We start from the raw sequence: 8,187 nt of genomic DNA on the forward strand, positions 1-8,187 counted from the left end.
AAAGTAAAATGGTTGATTGAAAATATTATTTTAGGAACATCAAACTAGTCAGGGCTTTAGGGGTCATTATAATGGTTCAGCATAACACTGGTGTTGAGTTGTTTTCTTAAATCAAGATTATTAAATTGTCTTTTACACTTGTCAATCAGCACCTTAAATATTCAAAATCTGCTTGTTCATAAAAATGTGTACTGTAAACGTCGAGACATTCAGTTAATTATGTTTGTTATAAATGCATACTAAGTTCTTACAATTATCATGATTTAACAAATTTTAACTTTGACAAATGTAAAGCTTACCTGAATTGTATCCTCACATCTTGTTCTCTGAGTGAGAGTCAGTGTCTTCAAATTCATACACATCCTACAAGACATTTAACATGTTAAAAGAGTTTCAATATATATTATTTTGTGATGTTACTTCAGTGTATACATATGAGCAAAGAGCTATCTAGAAAAGCAACCTAAATTCATCAAGTGTCTATATCCATCAAATTGAAAACAGCTCAAACTGCTAAAGCCTATGAACCAGTTTCATATTGAGTTGGTACAAGTGTTTTTGAAAAGTAAGTGGTATTTATACATCTAAATTTGCAAACTGATGTATTTTATCTGGTAAAATAGTTATAATAACACACTTTGCTATGTTATCCTATAAATTAAAAAAAAAATACAATTTAAAGCTTGGCATATTACTTTGTTGATGACTGTCTGTAAGCCTCTACATGTTCGTTATTTTTTTTGTTTTGTTAGGTTTATGTCTAACAGAGAATTTATCTATAATAAAACACTACTGTGTTGTTTTTATTGAGCAAACATGAGTTCTGTCCTTTATTTTGGTATGAACAGATGTGAAAGACAATAGACTGACAATCGCACACAAAGTAAAAAAAAAAGTACCTGATCTGGTATTTGATTTCTTTCAACCAACTCTTCCAACTCTTCAACTCTGGACTTGAGCCGGAGAATCTCATTCTACAAAAAAAACCAAATTTAATGTATCTGTTTGCATTTAGTCATGTATTGGATTCGGATATTTTCAAATATTTGTTGCAATTATAAATTTGTTCTCCATCTCAAATAAATGTTAACAGGTATAGTATTAATTTGGATATGTGGTAACAAAAAAAAAGAGTTTATTAGACTTTTTACTCTAAACAATTCTAATTCGTTTTTTGCCTTTTGACTCGAGGTGTTGTCCTGCCTTGACCAATTAAGGAATTTTACACTGGTTTTAATACAATACAAAATTGGCTTTTGCCTTTTAATTCTGTGTTCTTGTCAATTCTTTATAAAATAACTATTGATTTAAAGTCTTTAACCTGATACATGATTAAATTTTACTAAATATTTCACATCTCTTTATATATATCATACCTGTAAACGCCTCACTGTTGGTCCATTTGATGTGGTGTTTTGACTCTGAGACTGAACTGAAAGATGAAAAAAAAATCAATATTGACTGAAAAGAAATTTAAGCTATTTATAAATTAACCAACATCTTTACCACAGTCAACCATTTTTCAAATGGGACATTGAACCTTGTCTGTTATGGAGAGATTGTATAGAATTAAAGACATTTTTATAATTCAAAAAATTCACTCAATTCTTTAATTTAAAAATTGCTTCATCTTTTGCAAACTTGAATAGGTTATAACAACCTTTCAGTGTTTTATTTGCACTGAATCAATTGTTTGTTAAATGATAAAAACTTTTCATACAACAAGACGTTAGTCAAATTCACAATTTGAAAAAAAAACATTAATCTGATCAGGGAAAAACATCTGATTGATTTTTTGTCATTAAATTTGATTTTTAGATATAAAACAATTTGCACTTTGCTTCACAAAAAGGGTAACTTGATGTTTATAACTTAAAAAAAATGGTTAAAAGAAAATATGCAAACATTTTTTTATCATTGTTATTATAACAGGGGCAATTTATGATCTTTGATATTTAAGTTATAAATCAAAATAAATACATCCTATTTAACAAAAAAAAGAATGCTGTTGTTTTTTAAATCAGTTTTTCTTCTTCATTTTACTTATAAGTTACCTTTATATTTTTGGTCTGTTGACGAAACTCTGGCAGATTGACTAGTCCGCTATTCAGTTGACTTAGATGTCTGTGGAACTACTACTTCAGATTTGACGCTGACAAGATGTCTGAAAAGTCCTGGTTTGATGGTAGTCTCTTTTCTATTGGATTGGTGCAGCAAACCAGCTTCATGGGAGTTGATTATATCTATAACCAGGTCAAAACAGCACTCTGGGAGGGTTGACAGGTAAATCTGTTCTTGAAAGAACCACCAAAACGTACCTTCCTAGAATTAAAATGGGTTTCATGTCAACAATAAATCATTACATTTAAAGGATCTACCGAGTTCTGTAAGACATTCTATTTTTATTCAAAACAGTAAATAAGTCATGTTCTTATACACAACATTGCTGTTTATTCTACATGCTGCTGAAAAAGTTATCATTAACATGCGAACAATCAGTTCAATTTATTTCCTATTTCAATAAAACCACTATCCTACATTTCATTATATTGATTATTAAAAGCATGTATTTGGACACCATGGCATTCTGGTATGTTGTGAGCATGGTTGCTGATTTTATATAATAAAGTTTTTTAGTTGACCATGCTGTATAGGCTTTGCTCATTATTGAAGGCCTACAGTGGCTCATACTAAGATGTTAATATCTGTGTTGTTCGGTTTCTTGTGATGATTTGTGTCATTGGCAATCATCATCATCATACCACATCCTTTCAAGGTTTAAACATCATGTTCATTTCATACAATTGAAATTGCAATGTCGAATTTTTTTAACGAAATCCAGATATCCAAATGGAAATTTTTATTGGTGTTGTATTTCAAACTTACATGCTTTGCTGGGTTGAAGCCCTAAAAGAGGCATCACCTTCTTTCTCCACAGTCTGTTAGAGGTGTTTAAAAAAGTTTGTCTTGGTTGCTGCACCTGATTCTGGATGAGCCTCTCTCATGATCTAAAATATAAATTCAGAAATTTGTACTACATTACTACACAAAGGCATTTAATACCTTCATATTCATGGCAAAAAACTCATTGTTTAATTGTGAACTATCACATCCAGGCTGGTATTATCATTTTTTTTTACTCTGTAATTAAAAATGCTTGTCATGGACCTAGTTTCAATAAATAAAGAAAAAAACTTTATTTTGCAATGTTCTCTTAAGTTATGTCAATCCTTATTGGAAATTGAACTAATAATTTACATTAGCTATATCAAAATGCAAATTTAATATAAAAAATCCTATAACAAACACAACTTTGCAATTACTTTTGTAGGATAAACTTATTAAAGATCTATTAAAGTTTGTTAATATCCTTTTCATTGACAAGTATTTTCAACTTCTACCTGATAAGGAAAATCACAACTATCACACACAATTTGAAACCATCGTAGAGAAATGGGGGAGCAGACTATCAGTCAGGAATCTGATGTACAGTAGTTATCGTTTGTTCATGTAATATATACGAGTTTCTCGTTTCTCGTTTTGTTTATATAGATTAGACCGTTGGTTTTCCCGTTTGAATGGTTTTTCACTAGTAATTTTTGGGGCCCTTTATAGTTTGTTGTTCGGTGTGAGCCAAGGCTCCGTGTTGAAGGCTGTACTTTAACCTATAATGGTTTACTTTTTAAATTGTTACTTGGATGGAGAGTTGTCTCATTGGCACTCACACCACATCTTCCTATATCTATGTACCAGGGCACACTTTACAAGGGCAATTACAATAACAGTTTTACTACTGTACAGAATGACTTTTAAAGTTCAATTTTAATCAATATTTTATTGACTTAATAGACCATTGTATTAGATTTTAAAAAAAAATCAATTTGGGCATAAATAACATTTAATATTTAATTAACATCATGTGCATCACTATCATGGGTGGTCAATAAAATAAGTAATTTAGTACTCACCCTAAGTTCTTCATGCAGACTCTTATGGACAAACTTTGTCTTTGTCTTTTGTGTAGGCTTACTATTGACTGCTGGTATGTCATCTAAAATTTTCAAAAATAATCAAATTCCAAATTTAAAATCAACAGGAAGGCTCAAACTCTACACATTTAAAATCCTGACATGAATAAAGACAAAAAAACATATAAGAAGCTATAAAACCATAAGGAGATCATAATTATTTCATTTCTTAAAATAAATATATTTTAGATTTGCACAAGATGATATTTTTTAAATATTTACATAACAAATGCTTTCAGCAATTGCTCTGTGATCAATATTTTTCTTAAATTGTACAACACTTTTGGGAAAGTTGGTTCTCCTTGGTTTAAATGAGTCCTATGGTCTGATGAGTCAACATTGTTAATTTTTTTTCAACTAATTCTATAGTTAATAACTTTTTATGTCATTTCCACGCATTAGGGACGGATTCTGACATTATGTATGTGCCAGTCCCTAGTCAGGAGCATGTTATACATGTTATACATTGATTGCTGTTTCTGGTTGAAGATCGTGTTTGTTTTATTCCTAAATCTTTTCTTTAATTTTTTTACATTTTCTGGTTCCCAACTGATAAGTTTATGCTAAGGGATATCGGGATTACTCATCTTTGAGGGTGGTACAGTGACCTATAGTTGCTTACTTTACAACATTGGATCTCTTGGGTCTGATGAGGAAGATTGTCTCATTAATTCATATCAACTTATTTTTATATTTTAAATATAGCCTAATTAATTCACTTTGTTTAAAGAAATTAGAACAGTATCTCACCAGGACAAGACCAACTTTTTAAAAATCAAAATGCTGAATAATGCAAAAATTTGTTTCTTTTTATATATTTGTCACAAAGGTCAATGAAATGTGTATAATCCATTGTATAAGAGGACAATCTTATTCATTTAATCAATAAACTAAGTACCTTCTAATCTTGCAAACTGTAGGTGTAAACTGTCAAGTGTATCGTGAAGGTCTGTTAGAAAGTTGGATCTTGACTTCCTGTTTTCCAAACTTGAAAAGGTTTTATCTACAGCTTTGTATCTGTGCAAGGGGAGGCTTGCCAATATCTCTTCTTCTGCCTGAAGATAAAAATAAATAATCAAAAGATGTTCTCAACTTGTTTAAATAAGCATGTGACCATGCCCTCAATTTAAACTGCCCAAATTAACCTATTTGAATATCTGGGGAGGATGTTACTCATATCAATATAACCCAGTATGCAAGTAGAGGACTCAGACAAAATTGAAATAAAGTCATGTATAATATTGGTTGCATTTTAAAACTTTCAAAAAACCTTAATACTATCATGATTATGATCAAAACTTGCTCTTAAAGAAGACTCAAGGTTACAAAAAATCAAGCAAAACACTTTTTTATTTCTTAACTAACTTCATTTGTTACACTATTAGTTGTTACTTTATGATAAGGTAGAAAAATCATCCCATTTTTTTGCATCAAACTTGACATTCTTTTTTTAACTCATTGGTAACTATATTTCTTCTTATCATTTTTAAATAAGCTGTACTAAAATTTAACTTTTGTATAATTTAAACCATTTATGTAATTTAAGGTGTTTTTTGTATTTTTCATGTTTTTTATTTTAACTTTTTTCTCCTATTAGTTTAATAGAAAACAAGTACAGTAACAAAAATAAATTTGCATGCTTCTCTCAAAGGCAGATTTTCCATGTTCAAAGGAACGTAAAATTGGGTAAAAAATCTAATTTGGCATTAAACTTAGAAAGATCATACCATAGGGAACATGTGTTTTAAGTTTTAATTTGAATGAACTTCAACCATTGTCAACTTCATCAAAAATTACCTTGACCAAAACTTTAACCTGAAACCGCAACTTTCATTTTTCTATGTGAAGCGGACTGTGAAATTGGGGTCAAAAGTCTACCTAGGCTTAAAATTAGAAAGATCATATCATAAACAAGAAGTGTACAAAGTGTCAACTTGACTGGACTTCAGCTTCTTCAAAAACTACCTTGACCAAAAACTTTAAGCTGAAACCAGACAAAGACTGACAGACTATCAGACTGACAAAAGAACGGATGCACAAACCAGAAAACATTATGTCCCTCTACATGCTCTACTATTGTAGGAGGGGCATAATAAAAATAGCAAAACCCTATATTTAAAAAGAAAGATTAATATAAGCAATGCCCACTTAATAGATTTCACATAACATTAAGTATTGACATGTTTCAGAAAGTGTAGATCACTTTGTATTGGAAAAGAGTATTGTTAATTAATAAAAAAAAATCGCAAATTAATATGAGATTAAAAAGAAATGATAATTTTTTTTCACCAATTAATACATGTAATATGAGATAGAAAAAAATGATCTAATATAAAACCATAGTAAACGAATGCATATTTTGAAAGTGACCAAACACTGGATTTTATATCTATATAATATAAAACCTTCGTAAATCTCAACGTTTGTTTAGAAGTTACTTAGGCCAGGGAAAAATAATTGTTGATTCCCCATACCTGCCCAGGTATTATATTCTAAATAGCAGAAGACAACAATCATGACAGCTATGTCAAAGTACTGGAATTAAAATCTTAGCAATAAAGGTGTATAAATATTCCAAACTCAACTATCACAAGTGGGTCTCATTGGGGCTAAGCAAGACCTGTGTTAATGGGTTTTGTGTAGGCATGACACGTGAAATGCAAATTATTGTGCCGTGAAAAACAGGAAATGGAGTCTTGCAGGACATGTAATTACAAAAAATGAAAGTTGCTTAACATACATAGTGTAAGTGGGATATGGGCATTTGACAAAACAGTGAGCTGGATCTGGGATCAGAACCCCCAACAATGAGACCCCCTCACAGTACTTAGAGCTTTGATTTGAGAGAATCTCTACTGTGATAGACAAGTAGTCCAAAATATCATGATGTCTGAAAGGCTATTTTTCTTTTTTTCTGGCGACACCTTCTTAGATCCTACGACATAGGAAGGCCTCCCAGAAAAATATTAAAATAGCCTTGCCAGACGTCATTGTAGGATGGCATCACAGAAAAAAATAAAAATTGCCTTGGCAAATGTCATAATTATTTCAACTACTGTAAAGTAGAGTTTTACATTTATACACATAGCCTCATAGGCATTTGTTCAAGTTGTTTCTATCCATGGGAAGGTTGACTATCCATATAAATAGAATTATAAATATATTGATAGTGGACCTTCCCATGGATAGAATTAAGTGCTTGTTATTATATTATACATTTATTGCTAAGATTTCAACCCCTGTGTCAGTGATTGTGAACTTGTCATACTAGTCTACTAGTCCAAATTATTATGCTGTCGAGAAAGGCTATTTTTGATTTTGCTTTAGAAGGTGTCCAAATTTGTATTATCGAAAGACAGTACTAAAACGGCAGAATTATTTGGACTAACTAGTCTATATATTTATATAAACTCTTTATCATAGATCACAAATATTAATACCTGTATGTACAAATGATGTATGGGCTCTGCTTTAGTTTAAATGGCTATCAGTGGCGGATCCAGGAATGTTCATAAGTGGGGGCCCACTGACTGACCTAAGAGGGGGCCCGCTCTGTCACTGATTATATAAGCAGCCATTTTTTTCCCCAAAAAAGCCCCCCCCCCCCCTTTTCCCATAAACCCGCCGGCTATAAATCCGTGGCTCTTTAAAGTCCTTTTGATAATTTATTTCTGACTTACTGTATTCTGTACTGACTTACGCAGCTAGAATTGGAAAACTTCGGCAGTTTTTTAATCTGGGCACCTAGATGTATAAGTAACGGATATGAAATAAAATGACGAGAGAGAAACCAGTCAATGTCAATACATAGTTTTAGAATCTGTTGGGAAATGCCATGGAGTTCCGGATTATCGAGGATTTGTATTGCAAGACCCTTGCAAGACTTACTTTACAAATCCAAGGGATTAATCAGATATTAGAATCTAATAGAAATATATATTTATAAATTTAGATCGTTCAGTGTTGTCAGAGACATATACACACAGAGATTCTTTGTATATATGTCTCTGGTGTTGTCTATTTGGTAATTTTTTTTTTTTATTGACGTAATCATTTTTGTGCGTTCATATCGTACATTATTATAAATATTTAATACATAATTGAATTCTCTGTTGTAATTAGCCATATAACTTATGTAATGTATCACAAATTTTTACAA

General features: G+C 31.0%; 2 long non-coding RNA genes across 2 annotated transcripts; both read right to left on the bottom strand.

The window, feature by feature from the left end:
• Nucleotides 1–339: 339 nt before the first annotated feature.
• LOC139505637 (uncharacterized) lies at nucleotides 340–1,436 on the bottom strand. The gene is made up of 3 exons (XR_011659801.1): nucleotides 1,377–1,436; nucleotides 900–974; nucleotides 340–363 (listed from the first exon to the last, which is right to left on the bottom strand). It is a non-coding gene; the product is annotated as an uncharacterized lncRNA (long non-coding RNA).
• A 1,533-nt stretch (nucleotides 1,437–2,969) lies between these two features.
• Nucleotides 2,970–7,815, bottom strand: LOC139505639 (uncharacterized). The gene is made up of 4 exons (XR_011659803.1): nucleotides 7,709–7,815; nucleotides 4,927–5,083; nucleotides 3,969–4,051; nucleotides 2,970–3,008 (listed from the first exon to the last, which is right to left on the bottom strand). It is a non-coding gene; the product is annotated as an uncharacterized lncRNA (long non-coding RNA).
• Nucleotides 7,816–8,187: the final 372 nt, after the last annotated feature.

The sequence above is a fragment of the Mytilus edulis genome, unplaced genomic scaffold (genome assembly GCF_963676685.1).
Source record: "Mytilus edulis unplaced genomic scaffold, xbMytEdul2.2 SCAFFOLD_752, whole genome shotgun sequence".
Taxonomy (NCBI): Eukaryota; Metazoa; Mollusca; class Bivalvia; order Mytilida; family Mytilidae; genus Mytilus; species Mytilus edulis.